General features: G+C 41.5%; 1 protein-coding gene across 3 annotated transcripts in view; it reads right to left on the bottom strand.

The window, feature by feature from the left end:
* GPD2 (glycerol-3-phosphate dehydrogenase 2) overlaps positions 1-27,482 on the bottom strand; it is a 178,900-nt gene that overhangs the window by 137,639 nt on the left and 13,779 nt on the right. The window contains exon 1 of one of the 3 annotated variants that reach the window (XM_056110174.1): positions 1,068-1,086. The exons of the other annotated variants lie outside the window; for them this stretch is intronic. The gene's annotated coding sequence lies outside the window, so the exon portion shown is untranslated. Of the gene's footprint in view, positions 1-1,067; positions 1,087-27,482 lie in introns of those variants that run through there. 3 annotated transcript variants of the gene reach the window in all.

The following is a 27,482-nucleotide window of genomic DNA, read 5'->3' as shown; positions in this document are numbered from 1 at the left end:
CACAGACAAATGATATTGAACTTTAAGTCTATAGTCAAAATAAGTGTGCCTTTAAAAAGAACTCAATTAAAGAGCATGCTCCAAAAAATGTGATTAAAGAAAATAATGGCATAGTGATGCTATTTTTATAATTATTGCAAAGACAAGAGATTCTGAAGTTTTTAACTAAAGTTGCAATTATCAAAAAGAAAAATTTAGGGGGAAAATAAGTTGACAGACAAAATACTAAATGCATCTTTTTAAAAAATCAGTTGGGATAAGAGATACAGAAAAGAATACGGGAAGGGTCAGAGAAATAGTATAGCTGGCAGGCCTTGCCTGTGGTTGATCCAGGTACAGTTCCAGGCAGGCACCCTATATGGTCCTCTGAGCAATGCCAGAAGTGATCCCTGAACACAGAGCCAGGATGTAATCTCTGAGCACCACAGGATGTGGCCCAAAAGAACAAACAAAAAAAGAATAAAAGAATATCTTATGTATTCTCTTACTAGTCTAATTTGTTCCCTGTACTAAATCACTAAGTCTGCTGTGATAGTTGGGTTAAAATTATGGATGTATAAGCATATACTATAGTTAAATTATTTTCATTTATTAAAACTTTTTTTTTAAGAAAGAAAACAAAGCACGTTTAATGGGGGGAAAAAATAACCTTTTTTTTTCTTCTTTCATATAAGGAAATCCCAGTTCTTCCCTACTGTATACTTTTTCCCTGAGTTTCTTTTCCTACATACATAAACACTATACTTATAAACAAACACTATACTTAGTCACCAAATAAATGCAGGTTTAAATACACACACACACACACACACACACACACACACGCAAAACTCTGAAATACCAGTTGGGTGACCTCCAAGTTGACTGGATTCTGACATTGTCTTCTAGGAGAGAGGATCAACTCCCACAGTTTCAGAACTCTGACCCTCAGACCTGCCCTTACATGAAGGTAGCAAATCCCCAACTTACTCATAACTTCTGCTGACCTGACTACATAGCCAAGTTTTCCTTCTCAGGTTCAATTCATTTGCTAGAACAGCTCACAGAATTCACAGGCAAATACTTACGGATGTTTACGAGTTTATTAAAGGATTTGGTAACAGATACAGATGAACAGCCAGAGGAAGACAGACAGAAAACTACGAGTGGGTCTGGGAGAGGCTGGAGCACAATTTGTTTCTGTTTCTGTGGAACTGGGAGCGAGACCTCTCCCTCCTGCTGAGGATATACTTGCTGGCCTGGAAGCTCTCCAAACCCCAAGTTGTTGGAAGTTTTGTGGAGGCTTCCTCACATTGGCATGGTCGATCATTAACCTCATTTTCAGCCCTTCCGCCAATTCTCCAGCAGAATAGAAGCCAGGGATGAAACTTGCAACTTGCAAGCTTCAAATTATGGCTGGGTCTTCCAAATAACTAGGCCTCATGCACAAGACCACCCAGGGTTCATTAGAATAGAATCTCCATTTCTCACCCAAGAAATGACAAGTTTCAGGAGCTCACTGCCAGGAACTGGGGGCAGAAATCAATGCCCATTTTCCTATGGTTTCACAAAGTGCTTTTGATAATTAACTTTCTATTTGTATCTTTTTCTTTTCTTCAATTTTGTTGAGATATGATGTACATACAGCATTGCCTGAGTTTCAGGTGTACAGCTTAATGACCTGATCTACATCAACTACAAAATGATTACCACCATAAATTTTACTAATAACTCATCACCTCAGGCCAGAAAAGTGACTTGGTAGTAGAGCCTTGCACACACAAGTCCCTAATTAGATGCCTGGTACCACAGAAAAAAAGTAAACAAAAACCAGAAATATAGCCTATGGACCTAGGGAGATAGCTCAAAGGGTTGAAGTACATGGTTTGTATATGGAAGTCCTAGATTAAATCCCTGATGTTAGATGGGCACCTCCACCAAAACAAAACAAAAAATCATCCATCATTTCATGGAGCTCTCTCCAGAAAAAGAGAGAAGAGAGAGAAAGAAAGAGCGAGTTTTGTTCTTATAATAGAACAAGGATCTATAATCTTTAAAACATTTGCTATCATATCACCAATGTCAGTATTAATATTAATATCTCTAGTAATTATTTATTTTATATTTATTTTATAACTGAAAATCAGAATATTTCAATAATGTTTATCTAATTCTCCCACTTTCACCCTCTTTCTCTGGTAAGCACAAATCTGATATATTTTTCATTCTCAGGAATTTTAATCAGTGATTTCATTTTTTCAATATATTATATTTTTATGAAATACGCCAGAATTAGAAAAAATTATAATGAAGGAAAGCAATCTTCTGTAAAGACTCAAAAAGACTTTTCACATATAAATCTTTTTCAATAGCACAGCTAAAGAATATTTAAGAATGTATCCTCAAAGGCAGTTAGCACAAACAAAACATTAGAGAACTGATTTTTTCCACTTCAAATAATGATACCATTTTTTTTTACTTAGCTTTTGTTCATTATGTTTATCACTCAATGAGAGGAAAAGTACCTTTTTTCCATAGTTCCACCTGCCACCGCATTATACATGTCATTAGCAATGTGCTTTAGGAAATAGCCGTTGAAAATATTTTATAAAAAAAAATTTTTTTTGAAGCATAACAGATCTTATTTGGAGGTTTTTGAAGGTGAGGAAGGAGGGAAAGAAATGGAGAGAGTAAGGTTCTCAAGGCAAACGTGGGCTTCTCCTACACACATCCCAGCATTAGATAAGAAAAGTATACATCTCAAGAGGGGAGATGCAGGCAACACAGGTGTTCGGGCACCACATGTGCTCTGCCACAGAGTCACAAGCAGCACATGGGCTCGGACAGCATATGAGCCTACCTTATAAAATTTTGAGCTCACAAAAATAAAAAACCTCCAAATGACATTTTTATGACAATTGCATACAAAATAATAACTTCTTTAAATTCTATTTACTTAGTGTGAAAAATGGTTTAAAGTTTGATTGCAACTTTTAATGCATAAGCTATTATATAGCTGAGCATTTCATCAGAAACTAGCAAGTACGCTGGGGTAGGGAGGTCAGTTATTCTGTTTTCCTGAGATTGAGATGATTTCCCCAAAAAATAAAATAACAAATAAATTGAATAACTAATAAATAAATAAAATGTGGGTCCAAGAGATGGCACAGATGGTAGGGTACTTGCCTTGTATGTGGCAGACCCAGGCTCAGTCCCTGGCTCAGCCAAAGAGAATCTGACTTTGCATGTGTGAGGCCCTGGGTATGATACCTACTACACTGAAAACAAAAACAAGAATGGGGGGTGAGCGCAGAGGAGAAAAAGAGGAAAGATAGATTACAGTAACTTATTTTTCTAACAAAATTTTCAGTTAGAAGAATGAAACACAAATCATGCTACATTTTCTAAACAAGACACCCCTCTTCTTCTAGAGAGGAAAAGCGAGTGGGAATTCCTTTATTTACACAACTCTAATAAGCCATAGTATATTGCCTTCTCAGTCACCCTGGCTACAAAAGATTCGGTCATTAGATCTTACTCTCCCCACTTGAAAAGACATTCCCCCCAAACTTCTAGATTTTTTCTTTTTTCTTGAAAATTGTGACATCTTAAATAGAAATCATTAGTATAACAACATGAACAAGTCTAATAACAATGCAAAAGCCACTGAACTAATACACCAGCATGTGACAGCCTAAATTCCAATAGTGTGCACCTAAGAAAAAAAGTTCGATTTAAATATTCTCTTTAAAGCTCCTATTGCTTAAACAAATCAGAATTCCCAAAATACTAGCTGAAGGCCAGGGAGATAATTCAAAGGACTAGAGCATATTCTGTATGTGCAGGTGGCCCCAGTTGCATCTTCAGAATCCTCTGGTCCTCTGAGCTCCTCCTGGAGAGACCCATGTCCATGGCATACACAGAAATGCAGAAGTCATTCCAGAGCACACCAGATGTGACCCCAAAACAAAGCCAATACCAAAAGACCACCAGACAAAATAAAAAGAAAATACTTCATTCTTTCACTCAGTAATTACTGATAAACAACAATCCCTGCCTTCCAAGACTGTACATCTGAGCAGAGTTTACATTAAAAAAAAAAGAATTATAAACTAGTTTGAACTAAATTAGTCCAAACATGTATGTCAACAATGTGAAGTCGTTATCATGGTAAGCAAAGTGACTCAAACTAGAGGAATAGATACGAGATGATCTTATTCATTTACCAAGTACCAAGAAATGAAGTTATAGAATAGATAATAACCGATGAAAACAAGCCCTGAGAGTCTGCCTATAGAAGTGAGGAGGAGGAGGCACGAGACTGGAGGCAGGAGGGCACTGGGGTAGTTATGGAACTAGCGAATACCCCAATAAAAAATAAAAATAAAAAATGCAAGTTACAATTTGTCCTTATAAATACAGACTATACTTATTGAGCCTGAATTCAATTATTGACAACTTGGAATTATCTACATGTATGTTTTTAGGCTCTGCAATGATAAAGCAATGTCCTCAGAAACAGCTAAAGAAAAATTAATATTAATCGCCCTTCGCTAAGTTACCCCAAGTCACAGGTGTTGCCATTTGAATTTTTCTTTATCTGATTTATAAAATTCTCCAGTTATCTTTTTTTTTTTCAAACTATCATGCTGATGGTAATTTGTCACCAGCATGATCACTTGATCTTTGAGCTCTCTAGCTCACTTATCACTGTGGTCAGAAAAATAAGAGCCAAGTTAGCTAAAAGTGTGTTTAAAATACAAATAAATAGCTCAGAGAGAGACAAAAAAGAGCAACTTATTAGCATTTTGGCATCTGGATTTCCAACTCCTATCTACCTATTCTATCTTTTCAAAGGCCCTTTTCCACCGTTCCCAGTGAAACTTACCAAGAAATTTCTGGAGTTTGTTACACACACCAAGGATGAAGCTGTGACTAAGAACTGCAAGCACATAGTCTAAGTCTTAGAAAAGTGGAATTTTTTATTCAATCGTAACTCATATGAACAGAGTCACATTATCAGTGGAGAAGAAGAAAACAAAACTGCTTCTGCTCTGGAAACAACTAGAACATTTTCTGTGCTCTCTTGGATTCAAAGTCTATAGACAACAGGCCCAAAACAAATCTATAGGTCACAACTAAAAAATCTAAAAACTGCGGAATGGAGTAATAGTACGGATCCTTGCACGCGGTCACTGGGTTCAATCTCTGGCATCTTATACGGTCCCCTGAACCCTGTTAGGAGTGATCCCTGAGTGCAGTCAGGAGGAAGCCCTAAACACCATCAGGAGTGACCCAAAACCACCAAAGGGAAAAAAAAACTTAAATTTGAAAAGTAACTTACAAAAAGCATTATTGTTTGTAGGGAATAATAGCAATTACACATTCTAAAAATATAACAAAAAGCAATCAAATAGAAAATATCCCTGAAGGAAATGCCCAAGTAAGAATGCTCGCTCTGTCTCTCTCCCCGATACACATGCATGCACATACACACACACACGTGTGTCTGCGTGTTTAGGTGTGTGTATGAAGAGAGAATATGGAGAAGTGTGTATGTGCATATAATATATATTATATATATGTATGGGCTGGAGCGATAGCACAGCGGGTAGGGCGTTCGCCTTACACGCAGCCAACATGGCTGACCTGAGTTCGATTCCTCCGCCCCTCTCGGAGAGCCCGGCAAGCTACCGAGAGTATTCGATATGCCAGACACAGTAACAACAAAGTCTCCAATGGAGACGTTACTGGGCCCGCTCGAGCAAATCGACGATCAACGGGAGGGCCTTTACCTTTTTTTTTACCATATATATGTATATATACATATATATGGCAGAGCCTGGCAAGCTACCCGTGATGTATTTGATATGCCAAACACAGTAACAACAACAACGTCTCATGATGGAGACGTTACTGGGCCCGCTCGAGCAAATCGATGAACAACAGGAGGACCGTGACCGTGAACGTGACATATATATGAATCACTGCTTTAGGCGCTAGCTACTTTTCTGCTTCCAAGATTGCAGAAACAATAAATAAGCATGCAAACAAAATTTAAAAGAGCATTTCAGGGCTGGAAATGTATCTCAGTAACAATAGTACATGCCTTGCATGTATGAGGCCCTGGGTTCAATCCCCAGCACCACAATATCACACACACAAACACAATAACACACACACACACACACCACTAATAACGAAAAACAACTTGAGCCAGAGAGATAGCACAGGAGGTTAGTATAAACGGTTGGTACAAGACAGTTGCCTTGCATGCAGCTGATCCCAGTTTCATCCCTGGCACCATATATGGTTGCCCAATCACTGCCAGGAGTGACACCTGAGCATGCTAAATGTGGTCTCAACCCCTCCCTAAAAATAAATAAATAAATAAAAATAGTACTTAAAAACTGACAAATGCTTTGGGAGATGGGCAGAACACATAAAGCTAGAGAGAAACTAGAAGCAGGTAATTTGAGGGGAAAAAACAAATTGTGAAGAAGAGCTGGCCCCAGACTATGAGAGAAAGGCCATCCATTCAGAGGGACAAGGTTGGTCTGCACTGGAAACTGACAAGATGTGAGGAGACAGACTTTTAATGCAGTGGTCACAGGATATATAGAAAGGAAAAGAAGGAAGGACAGTCTACTCCTTTTACAGCATAAAGAATGTCTTTTAGGGAAATAATAAAGTCACTCTTTTTTAAGGACATATTAGCCATGTTCATAATAAATAGAAGGAGAAAGAAAAGAATCAGGGAAGAGCAGAGTTAACAAATTCACATGAGAAAATATTTTAAAATGCAAAACACAATCAAAACCGGCACTTCACAATGAGAAAACAAATACTTCAGGGATAATATTGAATATAAATATCTATTGAACTCACTTGAAAAACTGTTCCATCCCATTCAGTCTAACAAGTTGGTAATAAAGAACAGAGTGTCAACTGCCAACAGCTTTTCAAATGCCAACAGCAGAAGTCTTTTTTCTATTTGCATTTCCCCTTGGGCTAGGGTTATTTGCAGATGACTCTCTTCCCCCTCCCCCCTCCCACCCCAAATCATATCTTGAACTGATTGGGGACCCATATTGGAAAAGAACCCTGGGTCACATTTCAACAAGCAGGGGCACCAGAACATTCTCAACCAACCATAGGCTGAGAAGCTGAAGAGCTATGTGAAGCTTACTGACCCGCTGAGTATAGATTTAATAGGCAAGAGAGACTGCATATGATTAATTACAGTTATTTATATTTATGGGTTTGAGTCCTGAGGATGGCTGGCCTCTCCCCATTTTATTTCATAATTTTCCCCCTGTTGGAGACTGAAGAGCAAAAGTCAATTGCCTGAGTGTTGGCATCACACTGCAAACTAAAGGGCCGTGCATTTCAATTCCAGCTCAAGAAACACTCTGGCTGAGGCGATGTAATTCACCAGACCCGAGTGGGCTAGGTTCACTCTGTTGTCAGTCAAATCACATAGCGGATGGAAATCAGCAGAACACATTAGCAGTTTATACTCAACAGCCTCTTCTCAATCATAAATTTTGAGATGTTAAGTGAAACTCAATCCAAAAAAAAAAAAATACTCCACAACTTTGGCCTCTGTCCTTTCCTTGAAGCAGTCAGACGTAAAGTGGCTTACAAAACGGTGTTTCTAAGAGGGCTTCTGTAAAAAAAAAAAAAACTCCAGGCTCCAATATCAACACACAGCCACATTCAGCCGTGACCTCACCCAGTGCACTTGTGCCTACCCCCTTGTCATTAGCCTGGCAGGTGCCAGCAGCATGGCTTGTTTTTCCACACTTTAATCTAGAGCAGTCAGCAACCCAAGTCACACTCTAGGGCAATCCCAGTCTGAACAAAGCCGCCTGACTTCTCTGGACTTCAAGTTCCTCATGTGAAAAATGATACAGTCTCTATATGTCCCTTATCATGGCACTACTAAAAAAAACAGAATGCTGGTTTTTTGCTCTTCAAGGGCTCCTGACCATTTTTCGCTAAACTGGGCAATGTGAGTAAGGTCATGTGCCATGCCCTAATGGCCATCATCAACATCCTCTTATATATCTCTGGCTTGAGAATCCAACACTTTTCTATTGGTAAAGGTAAAGGTAAAGGCCCTCCCGTTGATCGTCGATTTGCTCGAGCGGGCCCAGTAACGTCTCCATTGGAGACTTTGTTGTTACTGTGTCTGGCATATCGAATACTCTCGGTAGCTTGCCGGGCTCTCCAAGAGGGGCGGAGGAATCGAACTCGGGTCGGCCATGTTGGCCGCTTGTAAGGCGAACGCCCTACCCGCTGTGCTATCGCTCCAGTCCTCTATTGGTAATATTTATAATAATAAAATGAATAAAGGTCCAGAAATACACAGATGTCTTAAATAAGTTAAGCATTCTGGTGTATCTTTGGGATTTCTTTCTGGGCTAATTACATGCTGAATGTATAGGACAAGTGGGAAATAGAAAACTAATAAAGAGAACAAATAAAATCTGTATTTGTTTTACAGTACATAAACCTATGCCCATCCATATACACACAAAGCCTGTAGAAAGACACATACCAGCAGGTTAAAAAAAAAAAATCCTCATATTTGAATGGTGGAGTTGTAAGTAACTTTTATTTTCATCCTTTTATCCATTTTTAAATTTCTTAAATGAGCACGCATTATCTGAGGTACACAGAATAAAAGGACAAAGGAAAGTAAGGTATCAAAGCAGGGATAGGTACCTACATCAACCAGGAACCCGGACCTATGGAGCTGAGGAGAAGGAAGGAAAGACGGAAAGGATTAAGTAAGAGGAAGAGAGGAGGTAGCGGACAGGGGGACTGGACACAATGATTGCATAGAGGTACTGTTTAACTATATATGTGAACCATAAAATCAACAAAACTGAAAGCAGGTGATCCAAACTACAAAAACCAAACATTAAAATGTTTATGTCAAGAAGTAGGCTGACTGGGGCTGGAGTGATAGCACAGCGGGTAGGGCGTTTGCCTTGCACACGGCCGACCCGGGTTCAATTCCCAGCATCCCATATGGTCCACTGAGCACCGCCAGGAGTAATACCTGAGTGCAGAGCCAGGAGTAACCCCTGTGCATTGCCAGGTGTGACCCAAAGAAAAAAAAAAAAGAAGTAGGCGGACTATAGGCTGAACATGATGGCCATTCAGTACTTGCATTGCAGACCACAACACCCTAAAGGAGAGAGAATAAAAGGGAATGTGCCTCTCACAGAGGTGGAGCAGGGGAGTGGAGGGGGAGGGGGAAGGGATGGGAGGATACTGGGAACATTGGTAGTGGAGAATGGGCACTGGTGGAGGGATGGGCACTCGATCACTGAATGACTGAAACGAAAATTTGTAAGTCTGCAACTGTACCTCAGGGTGATTCTTTAAAAAAAGAAAAAAGGCAGGCTGACAGGTGAGAAGGAATCTGGGGACACTGGCGGAGAGAAACTGACACTGGTAATGTGATGGTAATGTGATTGGTGTTAGAACACTGAATGCCTGAAACTAAAATATGAATAACTTTGTAAATCAATGTGACTCAATAAACAAGTGACAATAATTTTTAATTAGCATGTATTGTTCTTATGAGAAAAGTGGTCTATGTATACATGAGAAGTGGAAAAACAACTATAAAAAAACTGCAGGCTGTGCTAGAGCGACAGTACAGCGAGGGGAGGGCATTTGCCTGTACGCAGCTGACCAGTATTCCATCCCTGGCATCTGATATGGTCTTCCCCCCAGCAACACCAGGAGTAATTTCTGGGAATCACTGAGTGTGAACCCTCACCCCTCCAAAAAAAGAACTGCATGCAGATAGTTTATATTTAAGAAAATCATTTATCATATGCTTATTACTTAAGTGATTTTTCCTGTTAACACAACTTTTCTCACTTTAAATGAACAAGTAAAAAGCCCACACAAAGAAAAGAAACGGAGTAGTTTGCATTTACAAAGTATTAGGAATCTTGGCACAACAATCAAAAGATGTCATAGAATTATCTACCTTAGGCGGAGGAATTCATCTCTACTCTATCTAGTATAAATTTTCCTTGACATAAATCAACTCAAATAAAGGCTTCCATTCAGTTAGGAGTAGTGAGAAACAGCTAAACTAGTCTTGAATGTTTAGTTATTTCACATTACAGCCTCTCAGAAATTTGAAATCTAACACAACGTCAGAAATCTCAACTGATCAAATCAGTGACTGCAAAGCTGCTCAAATAACTCATTGGAATGGGGTACCTCTGAGAATTCAACTCTAAAAGCATAGAAGTCTCCAGCAGGCAACACAAGCAGGGGCCCCACCACTGTGCCAGGTCCTGAGCCACTTAGACCATCCCCAGTGGGAGCCAACATTGCCTCCCACTCCTCCAGCCCTGCAGAGATTCGTTGTTCCCATGCAGAAACAGCTCAGCACAACTCAGGTCCTTCTGGTCAGAAGGTGCTGTCCTTGGCATGTTCAAATGACACTGCTGCCCAGTCAATAGAACACTCTGCAGGAGGCACTTGGAGTAGAGGTCATCTGAGACAAATTGCTCAGGACTGAACTCCAACTTGGTCACTTTCTAGCTGTGTGACTGTGAAGTGTCCTCTCGTCCATAAAAACCCCATCTATTTCACAGGATACTTTGAAAACCTGAGATATCAAATATAATAACACATCTATTATTCATTCCCATTGCTCATTTATAACAATCCTGAGCGCCTACCTCTAGCTCCCACATTTGCAGCACCTCCTCGGGATGACAAAAGCTGGCTGGGAAATAACAGAAACCCAGCAGTCTACACAAGGCAGCAGTCCTGGTTTAGCCTAAGTAGCATGAAGCTCTCACCCAGCAAGAGCACTAAAGACATGGACTGGGGATTGGTCCCAACACATTCCCTGGAAAAAGAATAGCTGGCAATTTTCTTCTGGTGTTTCCTCTAGTATCTCACCCCAAAACAAAATTCTCTCAAACAGATGGATACTGTTCTTTGTGGAACATTCCATCAAAAACAAAACCCTACAGAGCTCAGCACCTAACAGACCTAACTCCAGGTCACAGGTTACCTATTACAGAGGTCAGAGGGAGGCAGCCGACTGACTCTCTTTCACTTTAGATCAGGCTCTAATCACGTGAAGTCCAATGTTTCTACATCTATCTCTAGCAGTTTAGTTAGTGAATTTGAAGCATCCTCTGTACGAGGCTTGATCAAAGGTTTGTGGCCTGAGTTAACCCAAGTCACTGAGACAACTTTGCCTCACAAGAGTGGCTTTTTATCCTCTAATTAGAATACTTCTTGATATTATTTCTTTTTGGATGAGAGGAAGGACTGTTTTCTGGCTCTCTCAAAAGCTGAGCACCATGTGCCTTAGGGCAAAAGAATCTAACATAAAAACAGCATGCCTTCAAGGGAGAGAGACTAGCACAGAATGAACTCTCTCATATGCGGGATATAAAGAAATTTAAAGGTGGAATAGCATATACCCAAAGACGAGGGAAACTAAGAACAAAGAACAAAGAAAATGAGAACAATGAGGAGGCTGTGGGCTACAACAGGGAAGAGGCACCGTCTATGGTGAAAAGAAGGTTCAACTGGGAAGAGCGGTGATGCTGAAAGGTGGTAAACTGTGTGTACCACCAGCAGCAATGTAAATCACATTGCAAAGAAAATCAAATTGCAAAAATATATTTTTAAAGTGCCTCTCATGAAAGCAGGGTGGAAAGCAAAGGGAATGGGAAGCAGGCGCTGGTGGAGGAAAACAGACACTGGTGAAGGGACAGATGTTGAAACTCTATGTCTGAAACCAAATCATGAATAACTTTGTAATTTCATGATGACAAAAAGTTTTTTAAGCAAAGAAATAAAAACAGCATGCCATCCAATATTCAACTCTATGAGTACTTTTTTCTTAAGAAGTGAAGTGGGTCAGGGAGATAAGTCAAAGGGCACTTACTTGGCATGAGGAGAGTCCGGGTTTAATTCCTAGACTGTATGGTCCATCAAGTACCACTGGACCCCCAGCATGGCTGGAGCAAAGAAAGCAGCAATGAACTAAGTGGTCATGGGGCCTCCGGAGCATTGCTTGGGAAACCCAAAAATAAATAAAACTCCTAGATGTCTTTTAAATCCAGAACACTGCCAGAAGTAACCCCAAAACTAGGGAAAGGGGAAGGGAGAGGAAAGAGAAGAAGGGGAAGGAGATAAAAGCAAAAAGGAAACGAGAAGGGAGAAGAAAAAAGAAAAGGAATGAAAACAAAAGTGAAAAGAAAAGGGGAAGACATTTCTCAAGAATGTCACAGGACTTGGGGCTGACAGCACAGCGGGTAAGGGCATTTGCCTTGCACGTGGCCCAACCCGGGTTCGATTCCCAGCATCCCATATGGTCCCCCTAGCATGGCCAGGAGTAATTCCTGAGTGCGTGAACAGGGAGTAACCCCTGTGCATCGTTGGGCGTAACTAAAAAAGAATGTCACAGGACTCTACAATACTCCCCAATCTCAGCTGGAAAAACATATAGCATTACTTTGGTGAACCTTAGCACCAGATCTGAGAACAAGACTCAGATTCTAAAGTGCCAAAATGAGTCTTGCTTAGTCATTTAGTGCATACGGCGTACTGTCCAGCAGTCTCTCGGGTCCCTCAAACAGATTCACCACTGTTCCCCACAAGCTCCACCACTTCTCAATCCACCTTTGCCCTCCCCTTACCACTACTGTTCCTTACTCATCTACATTAAGGAATGACTCACTCCGCCATCGCATTTCACCCTTTTCCTGTGCCCTTCCCACTCTCCTCTAACTGGATTTTTATTGCTGATGTTTGGTTTACATTATCTCAACTCTTCATTACATTTAATTAATCAGTTCCTGTAGAATCAAGGACACGCCAAGGTTAGAAAGAGATCTAGAAGGCAGCTTAACCAAAGTTCTAGAAGGCTCTGCATGCCAATCTTGCAATTGTAGCCGGAACTAAAAACTACCTGGTCAATCACATTTAAACACTGCTAGAAAACCATAGTCACTTTATATCTGTATTTCTTTGGATTTTTTAAAAGTTAGTGATTATAATTCTGCATAAAACAGTGACAAGTGGTGAGTAAAATCACTGGATTGCTTAAAAGCAGTAAAAGTCGCTCAAGAAAAAGTATACCAATTAAATCTATGTCCCACTTTGACTAAGGTCACCAATTTTCTTCTGCATTCATCTTTATTAGAAAATTGCTAAAAGGGCAAAGAAAAATAAAATATACTAACCACAAATTATAGGTAAAGGTAAAGGCCCTCCCGTTGATCGTCGATTTGCTCAAGCGGGCCCAGTAACGTCTCCATTGGAGACTTTGTTGTTACTGTGTCTGGCATATCGAATACTTTCGGTAGCTTGCCGGGCTCTCCGAGAGGGGCGGAGGAATCGAACTCGGGTTGGCCATGTTGGCCGCGTGTAAGGCGAACGCCCTACCCACTGTGCTATCGCTCCACAAATTATATTTCACCAAAAAAAAAAAGCACTATGCAAACTCAAATATGTGTTGGATTTTTCACATTCAACATTCATTGGATAGCTACATTATTACATGAGTAACAAAAGAATGTACTGGTTTCTGTCCTTAAGAAACACATAATTTAGCTCAGCAGTAGTGCACTTGCATGAGGCAAATTGCAGAGTTCGATCTCCAGCACCACAAAAAAAAAAGAAAGAAAAGAAAGAAATGAAATTCATAACCTAAAGAAGATTCTAACATTGAATGTAAATGATTCAAATAAAATATGGACAAGGGCCTGAAGGAGTAATGACCACTGCCGATAAGGGTAGGCAGGAAACATTAGGACACATTTGTAGGGAAATGATAAGCTCAGGGTGAGCTTATCAAAGATATGAACAGATAAATAAATACATACCACATTATCAAAACTAAAGAGGAATGACATGCCTAAAATATAAAATAATGGCATACAGTAGTCAGAAAAAGGAAGTGCGGAGACTGATCTGTGAAGAAAAAGTAAATCTCTGGAGACTGTGCTAGTCAATTTATACATTACACTGATTTTCACAACCTTCCTAGCAAGGTTTGCTACAATAATATTTGAATTTTTACAACGGTTCCATCTTTTCCCATTCCTTGCAGCAACACTAGAAGGTAAATGATAAAAGAACCCAAGCTTCAGAGTAGGGTATAAGCATCCAGAGAGACTCCAGAGGACCAATCCGGAACCCAAAGACAGTGACAAAGGAGGGGAGCAGAGTCTACACATGTCTGGAGGAAGGATTGCTAAAATGAACGCCTCCAGGAGCAACAGCCCTTAGCTTCTGCCAAATAGGAGAAGGCCACATTCACAGGGGTTACATAGCCATCCAGGCAGAGAAAAGGTCTTCAGAGAGCCTCATGTTCCCAGCCCATAGAGAGAAGTCCCCAAGGAAACTTTAATATTTCTACTGGCCACTCTGCCATTAGGAAATGCCCCAAAGTGGAGACAGTCTGAGGGGGACTTTGGTCTGCTCGCCATTGTCTGCCATAACAACAGGAGCATTTTTCAGTACAGCCTCTCCCAAGATTCCCAAAGGGCTTTCCTGTGACCATTCCCAGCAGGCTCCCACAATCATCCTTCCCCGAGTCCTCACCACAAGCCCAACCTGCCTCCTTTCTCTGTCTCCAGCCCTCCCTCCTTTCCATTCTGCCCTCTGGAACTCAAGTCTTCAGCCAATTTCACAATGACCTCTTCTAATGTTCCTTTCACCCAGCAAAATCCTAAAAACATGAAGATAGCAAAACTAAACTGAAATCTACACAGGTCTAATAACACCTTTCTCAGCATTCAATCAACATCAGGTTGTTTATATTCTCACATCTGTCTAAAGTTCTGCCAGTTTAGATAGAAATAACAAAACATTTCTGATTTCACTGATAACTAGTCCCATTCTGGAAAAGTTCCTGTGATGGAGATTACAGAGTTAATTCCTAACTCTACAGAGTGCATCTAGACTGGCCCAAACCAAAGGCAACAGCTCCCCACTCCATGAGCTGTAAATACAGTGACACCTCTGCTCAGATCCCCCCAAACCCTTAAACTGACAATGGATCATTTTTCCTTTAATGTACCAATTTAGGCAGGAAACTCCTTTTCCCCCATACACCTCCCCCAACAAAAAAAAATAAGTAAATAAGGGGGGTGGGAGGAAATGGGTTAAAGGGCTGGAACAATAGTACAGCGGGTGGGACGATTTCCTTGCACCCGGAGGACCTGGGTTCGATTCCCAGCATCCCATATGGTCCCCTGAGCACCTCCAGGAGTAATTCCTGAGTGCAAAGCCAGGAGTAACCCCTGTGCATCACCGGGTGTGACCCAAAAAGTCAAAAAAAAGGGGGGATTAAGCACTGAGCACCCGGCTGTTCCAATCTTACCTGAATTCAATCCCTGGCACCCAAGAGTTCCAAAGCAATACTAGGAGTAATCTTTGAACACAAACAGGAGTAGCAGTCCCTAAGTACCAGTGAATGTAGCCCCAACACAACCCTCCCCCCCACACACACACACATATTATCAAAACAACAGAACTATCTAGGGACTAGAGATCCAACAGGAGTTAAGGTTCATCCTTGCAAGCAGTCTCTCCCTAGTTTGACCCTTGCAATACAGATCTCCCTTGAGTGTGGTCCTGAACCTCCCAAATACCAGCTGGGTAGCCCAGGGAATTCTCAGCACCATAGAGCCCAAGCAGCACTGAATCCTCAGGCCCTCCCACTGAACTGGCCTGGGAGGCCAAGAATTCCGGGGGGGTTGGGGGGGGAGGACCCTGGTCTCCTGAGCACCACTTGGGAGGCTCCTAACCCCTTCCCGTGTCCGACCCTCCTTCCCGCCCTCCCCCCCCAAAAAAAAATATCATGCCTGTTTTGAAGTTTATGCCACCAGACTTTACCATGCATTATCCCTCCTGGCTAGCATCTACTTGTCTACTGTTTTTCCTCTTTTGCTGAGCACCCGGCTGTTTCCTGTTCCAATCTTACCCCACTGTCCTTCTGACTTCTTCCACACCTCCACGGAGGCCCACTGCCTCAAACCACCTCACTGCTGATAACTGTTCCCTTGAACTTGCCTCAGGCATTCGCCCTTCCAGTCTGAGCCTGGCTTTGACATCACAATTACTCGCACCTACTCTGAGACCAGCTCTGAGCACCCCAAGCTGCAAACGCCACTTTCCCTTTTCAGCTCTTTACTCAGACACTGTAACTCTGATCTCCTCCTGCATTATCTGACATTCTAATCCTTGGTTCTACAATTCTGCTCACTCTGCATTTCATCCTCACGCCCTTTGCTGTCCATTTTAGGATGGGGATTCACCACTGTAATCTAATCTCTTACTTGCAAGCACCCTTAAACCCCTGGTTCCTCTCTTCCTCAAATTAGTTAAACTGCACGCTCTGCCTGTCCTACGCCTCTACCTAAGCTTCTAAGAAAAACTATCTGAAGAAAAAACACTACTTGTAACTATTTCATGCTGATTCAATAAAATTTAAAAAAGAAAAGAAAAACACGACTACTGGCTTCAACTGAAACTCATGCGGCAAGCAAGCCTCAAACACGTCAATTAACAATCCCAGTAGTTAACAATCTTAGTACTAGGATATTTCAAGTGACTTTTTTCCCAAAACTGTATTATCCTCCCTACCTCAACATCATTACTCTTCTTGGAAAAGCTGAAACAGTCAGGTAAGAATTCCATCTTCTAGGAGCCAGATAGAGCACAATAGGATGAATTTACGATGCATGCAAGTGAGAAGCCTGGGGTTAGTTCCTGGAATCAAGGTTCCAGCACCACAGGGTGTGACCCACAAGCACTGAATGGGGTGGCCCAAACACTCCCCTTCTGCCCCCAAAAATACGAGTAATTTCATCTTTCATTACTAAGTATAGACTTCGCCCTCTATTTCCACAATCTCTGAGATCCTTCCTTTGATCATTATTATGAATGAAATGTTTCTTCTAGTAAAGAACAATTTTACCTGTACCTGAGAGTTTCTCTTTTCCTAGCTATCCAAGAATTTTACCCCTACAATTGTCCAGCATACTCTTCTGCCTTCATCAGTTATTCCTCTGCTTAAGTATTTTCCTCTCCACTCTAAACTCATTCTAGTACTCTCTGGTTTTAACAAGCCCTCCTTTGACTAATATGTCCTTCCAACAATGTTCCCATCTCTCTGCTTCTCTTCACAACAAAATCCCTTGCAACTGTTGTATGCTAGCGCCGTCTCTAGTCACAATTCAACTCAGTAAGCATCTGTCCCAAACTCTCCTGGCTCTGCACTAAATGTCAAGGGCCAAGAAGAGAAATCAAGTGGTAGAGCACATGCCTAGCATACATGAAATTCTGAGTTCAATCCCTAGTAGCACATGCCTCTCCCTCCAGTAAGCATTTGTCCCCTGAGCATCACCAGGAGTAATTTCTGAGTACAGAGTCAGGCGTATGCCCTGAGCATTGCCAGGTGTGGCCAAAAACAAACAAAAGAATTAAAATAAATAAATTATATATAGATATAAATGTCTTTATTTCTTCGGAGAGCTTTATGTCTTCGGAGAGCCCGGCAAGCTACCGAGAGTATCTCGCCTGCGTATTCGATATGCCAAACACAGTAACAACAAAGTCTCACAATGGAGACGTTACTGGGCCTGCTTGAGAAAATCGATGAACAACGGGAGGATAGTGTGAGATATAAATGTATGAAATCAGGGTCAGAAATGTAGCACAGTGGTAGAATACTTTCCTTGTATGTGCGAGGCCCTGGGTTCAATCTTTCAGCACTATATAAATGTTGGTCTCCAGTATCACAAATTACCACAAAATTGGCATATAAAAATCATTGACTTTTTTAAAAAACCAAATTGTTTTGTGGGACCTAGAGATGGCTCAGTGATAGAGTACACACCTCACAAATATGAGGCCTCAAGTTTGATCCCTGGCATTGCCCCATATACCGCCATCCTGACAGCACTGCCATTTGGGATCTGTGGTGTCACTTCAAAGTGTACAACTTCTGCTGAATTGCAACCAAGTGTGCATGCCCCAAACTCCCAACCTCCACAAGTACTGCAGCGCAAAATGGACTTGCATCCCATAACTTCTAATCATTGTATCAACAAAAGCAAAATGAAAGGAGGAAAATTAAGTAAATAAAAGTTTAAAAAGAAATGTTTAACCCTTAACTTCAGGAATGGACACTTTCCTGGTTTCCTTCTACCCCACTGTCAACTTCTTTCCTAAATAATTCAGTGCTTCAATAGCCCTCTTCTTGTGGTGAATAATCCAGTGCCTGTTGTTTTCACCACAGGGGCATAGAGAGTGATGGTCTGTAGGTGTAAGGGTAAAAAATAATAATCAGTGCAATCTCTACAGGTAATTCCACACAATTTACATGCAAATAACTCCTGCAATGTCCGCAACTAAACTCTTCACAGGACTGGAGCAGTAATACAGCAGGTAGGAATTTGCCTTGCATACAACCAACTCGGGTTCAATCCCCAACAGTCCATATGATTCCCAGAGCCCACCAGGAGTGATCCTAAGCACAGAGCCAAAAGTCAGTACCGAGCATCAGTGGATGTGGAAAAAAAGAAAAAAAAAAAAACTAAAAACTTTTCAGAATCTCCAAACTCCATCTATTCATTGAGCTAACTAATATCTCAAGAGGACTGTTCTAACAAGTATCTCAACATTAGCTTAAGCAAAGCAGAACACTTTCTGTCTTCCATCAAGTCTATTATTTCTCTCCCAACTACCCACTTCTCAGTTCATGGCCCAATTGTTCAAGAGAAAATCCGAAGTCTTTGCCTTGGTTCTTATTTCCTCTATCTAGGTAATTAATCTATCACTAAGATCAGGTGGAGGTAATTATTTCCTCTATCTAGGTAATAAATCTATTACCAAGATCGGCTCTAATGGTCTTTCCAAGATGTGCCAGTTATTTCTAGCGAATACCAACTAAGGACCAGCAGGTTCAAAAGAAACTACAGGAAGTAAGGCACTTGCTTTGCATGTAACTGACCCTGTTTCAATTCCCAGCACCACATATGGTTCCTGAGCACAATCAGGAGTGAGCTCTGGGCACCACTGGGTGTGCCACCAACTCCCCCTCCCCACCCCCCACAAAAAAAGGAAGAGAAAACTTTTAACATTCTTTAAATACCAGTGGAAGCCCTATCCAGAATTGGGGTTATTACCAGAAACTATCTGATTAACCTATCTCCAAGGAAAGGCAATATCTAATAATAGATCATCTACTCCTAGGAAGTTTTTCTTTCTTTGCCATGTGAGTTCCAGGTAGTTCTTTTGCAGTTAACCATATCTACAAATGTGATTAATTAAGGACTCAAACCGGGGAGGTTATCCTGAATACTCAAGGCCCTAAATGCTTCACATGGGACATCTTAATAGGGAGGCAGAGGGAGACTGGACACAGAGATGGCAATGTAACCACACAGGGAAAGACTGCAGCGATGCAGCCACAGACCAGGGAATGTGAGAAGCCCCAGCAGCAGAAGAAGCAAATGACCCTCCCCACAGGTCTTCAGGATGAAACATCCTGTCAACATCTGATTTCAACCATACTGAGATGCAGCTGCTGGCCTCCCAAAGTAACTGTGGTAGAATGAAACTGCTTTTAAGTCAGGTTTGGAAGTACTTGTTACAGCAGTCTCAGGAAACTAATACAGACCCCTCTTCTCTCACCCACTAAATCCCAGGTTCATTTATTTATTTACTTTCTTCTGCCCTTCAAACTTATCAGGAATACAAGTAGAGTTTTGGCCTAGCTGGAATATTCCTGGAATTCTCCCTGGAATACTCTGCTCCTTGTCTTTGCACAGATAGTTAACTCCTTCTGGACAGTCAGGAGACAGCTTAAATGTCAACTACCAGGCGAGGCCATCCAAAACCACCCAAATCCAAAGCAATCGATGGCTGTCACCACCTCATGTCTCCTGTATTATCTCTTCCCCTCGACCCTCAGAACATAAATTCAAAAGGAGAAGGATGGTATCTATTTTACAATACCTTAAACTTTAATTATCTTAATCTGAACCCAATGCCTGACACATATTAGGTGACAGCTTAACTCAACAAGATGAATGAATGGGAGAAAGGATTGCAGTGTTCTTCCAGAAGAGGGGAACAGCACTTATGGACAACAGAGGGAAGATCTGTGTCCTGTCCTAATTGTGGGACATCCAAGTGGAAATATCCACATCATATGAACGAGGAGGAGGTCTGTTAGGAATTCTGACTAGGAAATCACTGAAATTAGGAATTTAGATGAAGCAATGGCATAAGGAGCACCTACAGTAAAAAGTATGAACAAAGGACAGACATAAAGAACTGCAAAGGAGAGCACTGCAAAGAGATCCATGAAGAATAGCCTGACAGAAGTCCAACAAAGTATCAGGGAACCCAGAAGTTTAATTTCACAGAAAATAGCACCAGTAAAATTTCAAGAATAAAAACACCTTGATATGCCAACCAGGAGGGTACTAATAATCCTGACAAGAACAGATCTATCTAAGGTAAATCCAAATTCTCAACAGGGTATGTGAATGGAAAATTAATTTTCTTTTCTTTTTAAACAAAATATAAAACACACTTTCAGAAAGCATAGCTTGAAAGAAAAGAGGAAAGGAGCAGGTAGCTAAAGCTGAGAATGGAATGAAAGAAAAGCTTTGGCTTTTTTGAAGCACAGGCCCCCAATTAGGACTCCTCAGGTTTTCCTGAACCCCAGGTTTGTGTCCAACATTTGTTGGCATCTATTATCCTGATGAAGGTGCAAGGGGTAAGCCTGCTTGCTTGCTTGCTTTGTTCTTTTCTTTAGTTTTTTTTTTATGTCATTTACATAAAGTTGTTCACGATGATTTATTACATTCAAAATTCCGTCTTATTATCTCATTCTTACTTTGGACAACCTGGCAGGCTTCTGAATGTTACCTGCCCACATGGCAAGAGTCTGGCAAACTCCCTGTGGTATACCCAATATGCCAAATATCAGTAACAATGATGGGTCTCATTCTCCTAATCCTGAAAGAGCCATGAATATGCACTTTTTAAAATCTCAGAGCTAGGGCTAAGGAGACGTTAATGGTGCCTGCTCGAGGCAATCAAGGAACAATAGGATGATCGTGATCGTAAATATTCCAAAACCAATCCCACCACCATTACACCCAGGAGAGTTTTCCAGGCCATCATAGTTCAGGTGAAGTGTCCATTCCTGTCTCTTGTCCTCCAGATCCACCCGACCAGTGTATTTTGGGGATGGAGATGGGAATCTGGAACATTCTCATTAAACTTAATGTGGCAAAACTTTACTGAGTAAAATATATGAGGGAATGGGAGATTCAGAGTATTCTGGATAAAAATAAAACTTGGGTAACTCTGATCCAAAACTGGTAGTTAACAAAGAGTTAATTCAGATATGTGAAAAAGAGCAAACTATTACGAGCTGATATAGTGGGTTTTGTTTTGTTTTTGTGCTTGTTTTTGTTTTGTTTTTTCAGTATAATAAGATGCAAAATTTCAAAATTTATTATACTCACATTACTAAAAGGAGAAGTACAGCATGTCCTGTATGAATGAACCTTCAGGGAGCAGATTTAACTGAGGAGAGGTAGTGAGGGAGCTTGAGGACCTAAGAGCAAGTGTCTTCCTTGGGAGTCAAAATGGTGTGTATAGTCCAAAAGTCTGATGGATTTTCATTGTTGTACTTGAATGTTACTAGTTCACAGGAGAGGGGGGGAAAGGTGAACTTGAGCAGGACCAGCTTTATAACAAAGATTCATCTGGTCACCAGTATGATGCCACACTTGTAGAGAAGGTAAGGCATCAGGAAAATAATAAGGCTTAATTTCTATTTTAAAATGTTTAGTTTTAAATGTTTAGAGAGGGTTACAGAGGTGGGTTACAGGGGAGGATTATGGGGAGGGTTGTAGGATAGCATTGCTTTGTCCTTTCTCCCTCGTCACAGGAGCTTAGGTTTATCAGGTTACACCCATCACAGTGCTCCCATTCCTTCGTTTATCTATAACTACTTCTCTATGCTCTCTTCCCCAACCAGGTAATCAGTTTTTTCCCCCTAATCAGACTCTGTTAATTTGTAAGGTCAGATCCTTCTAGGACACTGAACTTGTAAGTTAATACTGCCTTTTTCCTCTCCTTATGTCTTATGAATAGTTTACTTTAATGCAATGTCCTTCTTGTATAGATACAGGAAGACTGTTAATATTATGCTTTGTAATTTAGGATTTAATTGGCTCTGAATATTATTCATTCCTGGCAACTGCTTTCTCGACTTAAGCCTCAGTTGCCCTTAGTTCCTAACACCCCAAAAGCAAGGTCCCGACGAGGGACTGAAAGAACCCAGGGCAAGTGGTGAGCTACCCTGGCATCGAAATGGGCCAGGCCAAAGTGCCACGATTCTTAACTATAAGTTAAGAGCTTGATCATAGACAAATGCTGTCATGATCCAAAAGTAACGACGAGACTAGGACCCTGCTAGGGATAGGAAAGACTATCTGGCCTGAGCACTGTAGTCTGAGATCAAGATGGTCCTAGGAGAGCAATTCTATAAGTTTAAGGTATTTCTTACTGTATCCATACAAAATGATTTATATTATATATGCTTCTATGTTTGTTGGACAAGGAGAGGAGAAACACACCAAGGGGATTCCGCTCTAGGGTGGGTCCATCTGATAATGAGAATCTGTCCTAGAAGCGGCTTTCCCTGAGGGAAAGAATTCTACCCCTATTGATTGTAAAGGGGAGGGCTAGAGGGGGAGGGTGGTGGGGGGTCTTAGGGGTAGGTTTGTGGGGGAGGGCTATAGGGGGAAGATTTTGGGGGAAGGTTACAGGGGAGGGTTATGGGGGAAGGTAAAAGGGAGGGTTAAAAATCTGGAAAAAAACCCAAGTTCCCGAGAACAGATGACTGGTTAAAGAAACTTTGGTACATCTACACAATGGAGTACACAATGGAGTACTGTGCAGCTGTTAGAAAAGATGAAGTCATGAAATTTACATACAAGTGGTACTACATGGAAAGTATCATGCTAAGTGAAATGAGTCAGAAAGAGAGGAACAGACATAGAAAGATTTCATTCATCTGGGGAATATAAAGTAGCAAAATAGGAGACTAACACCCAAGAATAGCCGAGATAAGTACCAGGAGGTTCACTCCGTGGCTTGGAGGCCAGCTGCACATGCTAGGGGAAAAGGCAGCTCAGATAGAGAAGGGAGCACCAAATAAAGGGTGTTGACAGGATCCTCCCAGGATGGGAGAAGCATGCTGAAAGTAGACTATAGACCGAACATGATTACCACTAAATGCCTCTTTTGCAAACTACAACACCCAAAAGGAGAGAGAAAACAAAAGGGAATGCTCTGCCACAGAGACAGGGTGGGATGGGGGGGATGGGAGGGTGGAAGGAATACTGGGATCACTGGTGGTGGACAATGGGCACTGGTGAAGGGATGGATACTCGATCATTGTATAACTGAAACCCAAGCACAAAAATTTGTAAGTCTCAACTATACCTCATGGTGTTTCACTAATAATTTTTTTAAAGGGGGGAGGGTTACAGGGGAGGGGCTGGAACAATAGCACATTGGGTAGGACGTTTGCCTTGGGTTTGATTCCTCCGTCCCTCTCAGAGAGCCCAGCAAGCTACCGAGAGTATCCCACCTGCATGGCAGAGCCTGACAAGCTCCCCGTGGCGTATTCAATATGCCGAAAACAGTAATAACAAGTCTCACAATGGAGATGTTACTGGTGCACACTCGAGCAAATTGCTGCTGAACACCAGACAGCAGTGCTACAGTGCATAATAAGATGCAAAGTTGCTGCCAAGGGACCAACTAACTCTCTACCAAAAACCCTTTCTCTTCTCCCTTTCCTGGTAGATGTGACTGAACACTTGACTTCTAGCCTCTCTTATGGGAGTACAACTGATATATTCATTTCAAGGCTAAATATTTAGAAAGAGGATGTGCTTCTTTTTCACCCACCACTAGCTGGAGAAAGTTGAAAACAAAGCCTTAAGGGATCACAGAGTTATACAATACAATGACTCAAGGTGCCTGTTCTTCAAAGAGGAAAGTTATCCGCCAACTAAAGCTATGACATGATTAAGAAACATTTGATCTGTTTCCAGATACTTCTATTGTAAAGCTTAGTCTGCTTTAACACTGTCTTCTGATAAAGAAAGACACAGGTGGGATTAAAGAGTCAAAGGAAATGGCAAAGGTTTGGGGGAAAAAAAACACAAGAAATGTAGAAAGGTGATGCCAAGAAACAGATAGAGGGGCTGGAGCGATAGCACAGCGGGTAGGGCATTTGCCTTGCACGCAGCTGACCCGGGTTCAATTCCCAGCATCCCATATGGTCCCCTGAGCAACGCCAGGAGTGATTCCTGAGTGCATGAGCCAGGAGAAACCCCTGTGCATCGCCAGGTGTGACCCAAAAAGAAAAAAAATAAGAAACAGGTAAAAGGAGTACTTTTCTATATGCAACTCCTATTGTACAGGATTGTTAATTTCCAGTAGCATTCATAATTCATGGTAGCAACAAAAAAAAATGCACTGATTGTTTCCACATCAATTGAAATGAACAGGGGTTGTGGCTGAAGATGTAGTTTAGCGGTAGAGCATTTGGCAGTATCATTTTAGGCAGACATTTGTAGAGAGCTGTACAATGTTTGAACAAGTTCAAGCATTCCCAGAAAAAACTGTTAAAGTAACAGGAGTTATAGATATTAAAAGGTCAAGTTCTCTCACATACCTTCCACGAATATGCGTCCAATTTGGGGAAGGCTACCCTCTTAAACATGCAGCTCTTGGAGGGAGGCACACGCATTGGCAGATGAGGAAGGGGACACCCCACCTTAGCCAGCTAGATGGGCCAAATCATACCTGGCGATCCATGGGGGTGACAGACACTAACAGATTATCCTCACACATTCTCAAAACCCTCATTTTATAACTAAGAAAATAACATTCATAAACACTTGGGCCCTTAAAAAGAGAGAGAGAGAGAGAGAGAGAGAGAGAGAGAACAAGTTTTAAAGAGCAGAATTGTGGTATCCAGTAGCAATAAGCAAGAAATAGATCCTAGTCTATTTCAGGATTTTTTATTAAAATAAAGCATGGGGCTAGAATGATAGCACAGCGGGTAGAACATTTGCCTTGCACACTGCCGACCCAGGTTCGATTCCCAGCATCCCATATGGTCCCCTGAGCACTGCCAGAAGTAATTTCTGAGTGCAGAGCCAGGAGTAACCCCTGTGCATCGCCGTGTGTGACCCAAAAAGGAAAAAAAATTCAAAATAAAAATAAAATAAAGCATTGGTGAACTTTTGTGTGTAAAAATAAACAAATAAACAAATAAACAAATGTGTGAATAAATAAACAAATAAATAAAGAATCTGGGGATATAGCTCAACAGGCTGGAGTGCATGCTTTGCATGCAGGAGCCCCGGGGTTGATCACCAGTAACACATGGTCCTTCAAGCACCTCCAGAAGTGGCACCCAAGCAGTGAATCAGGAGTAAGCCCTGAGCACAAAGTGTGGTTCAAAATCAAAAAGAAAGGGAGGGAGGAAGGGAAGAAGAGAAGGAGGGAGAGAGGGAGGGAGGGAGGGAGGGAGGGAGGGAGGGAGGGAGGGAGGGAAAAGCTAGTAGCATTATCCATTGGTTCTATTATTTCTTTCCACAGTTTTCAAGTTTCTAATGTTTCAGAAAATTATGTAGCTAGGAGTAAGCCTTAATTCTCTGGGCAAGTTTCCTTAATGATATAATAAGATTTACTGCTGACACATGAAACAATGTGCCAAAAGCTCTTGGCACAGAGGGGGGGAAAATGTTCTCAAGAAGTAATAGTTCTCATTACTGTTATTAATAATAATCTCAAGTTGTGCTAAATGTCTAACCTTTCCTATTATACAATTCTGTGACTCCATAGTCTTTTAGAAAAAAGTCTCCTCTACTAATGGTGGTTTGGGATAAGAGAAGAGGTTTATGCCATCAAATAACAAAGAAAGAGTAAATGAGAAAAAAAAAAGTGAAAATATACTTTTGTGGGGGAGGTCACGCCCAGCAATTATCAGGAGCTACTCCTGGGTCTGCACTCTAGAATCACTCTTGGCAGTGCTGGAGGGACCATATGAGATGCCAGGCATTGAACCTGGCTTGGCAGAGCTCAAGGCAAACACCCCATCCACTGTACTATTGCTCCAGCCCAAGAAACGCATTTTTGTGACATCCTAGAGATCAAGAACATGGCATCTGGGGCTAGAAAGCCAGTATAGGGATTGGTGCCTTGCCTGCCACCAAACCAGGTACCAAATGTTGTGCCACAGACTAAACCAGCTCAGCTGTGTGCAAGGTAAGGGCCTTAACCCCTGTACTATCACTTGAGCCCTAAATTCTTTCTTAAGAGAGGGATTAGGGACCAGGAATGCAGCTCAATGCCAGTGTACAAGTGTGGCTTGTATGAAGTTCTGGGTTTGATCCTCGAAAAGGAAAAGGAAAGGAAAAAGAATGGTATAGCTGAGCAAACTGCTGCAGGATGCAGGAGAGAGAGCAATCCTGTAGGTCTGTCCAAGGCAATAAACCCTCAGTGGCTCACCTGTTGTCACTACCTTTCCTCTTCCCAAACAGCCTTCAGATAAAAAAAAAAAAAAAAGATTAAAGAGAAAGAGGAAAACTAAAAAGACAAAACTCAAAGCTTAATTAATTATATAAAATAAAATACTTCTGCCTGAAACATCTCCTTTCCAAGGACAGGCAATCTTTTCTATCACCTATTTTCATGAGTAATTAGGAGGTAAGTGGTCCAGATCCCTGGCCAGGCTGTCCTCACCAGGGCAACTCGGAGCTGGACGGATTGAGTTTCCCTCCCTGCCCCAACAGAGCCCTGGCAGCTGAAAACCTCCAGAGCCCAACCTCAGCACTGCTCATGGCCACTGTCCACAGGCTCAGACGAGCCTCGCCCACGAAGGAATCTGCAGAAAAACCCAGGTATGCGGTACCTTAGACTGAGATCTCCAAGTCTGTTCAGAGGGGGAATTGGCCTCCTACCCCATCTCCCAAGTTTACCAGTAGTTTGGCAGTCACACCCACAAACTGCCCCTGGTACCATGTAATGTCATCAATGGCCAAGATCCAGAGATTCAGAAATAAAGCTCTCAGAAGAGAGCAACATAGGCTTCACCCATGAGTGAATCTGCTGTATAATCATATTCTAAATTCTAGAATTCCTGGAGCGACCTCTCATACTCTACACCTCTGATATACCAAGCTTTTGGGGGCACTATTTGGGATTTGGGGTGGAAACATTCAAAATATGGTGGTGGGAAGGTACAATGGTGGTGGGATTGGTGTTTGAATATTAAATGCAATGAATTATTGTGAACAACTCTATAAAAATAAAATTTACAAAATCTGAAAAAAAAAAGAAGATAGGTGAATTATGAAGAAATCACTTTTTTA

The sequence above is a fragment of the Sorex fumeus genome, unplaced genomic scaffold (genome assembly GCF_029834395.1).
Source record: "Sorex fumeus unplaced genomic scaffold, SorFum_2.1 ptg000009l, whole genome shotgun sequence".
NCBI classification, from domain to species: Eukaryota; Metazoa; Chordata; class Mammalia; order Eulipotyphla; family Soricidae; genus Sorex; species Sorex fumeus.
The sequence above is the reverse complement of the archived record's forward strand: the minus strand, read 5'-3'. Positions and strand labels throughout refer to the sequence as shown.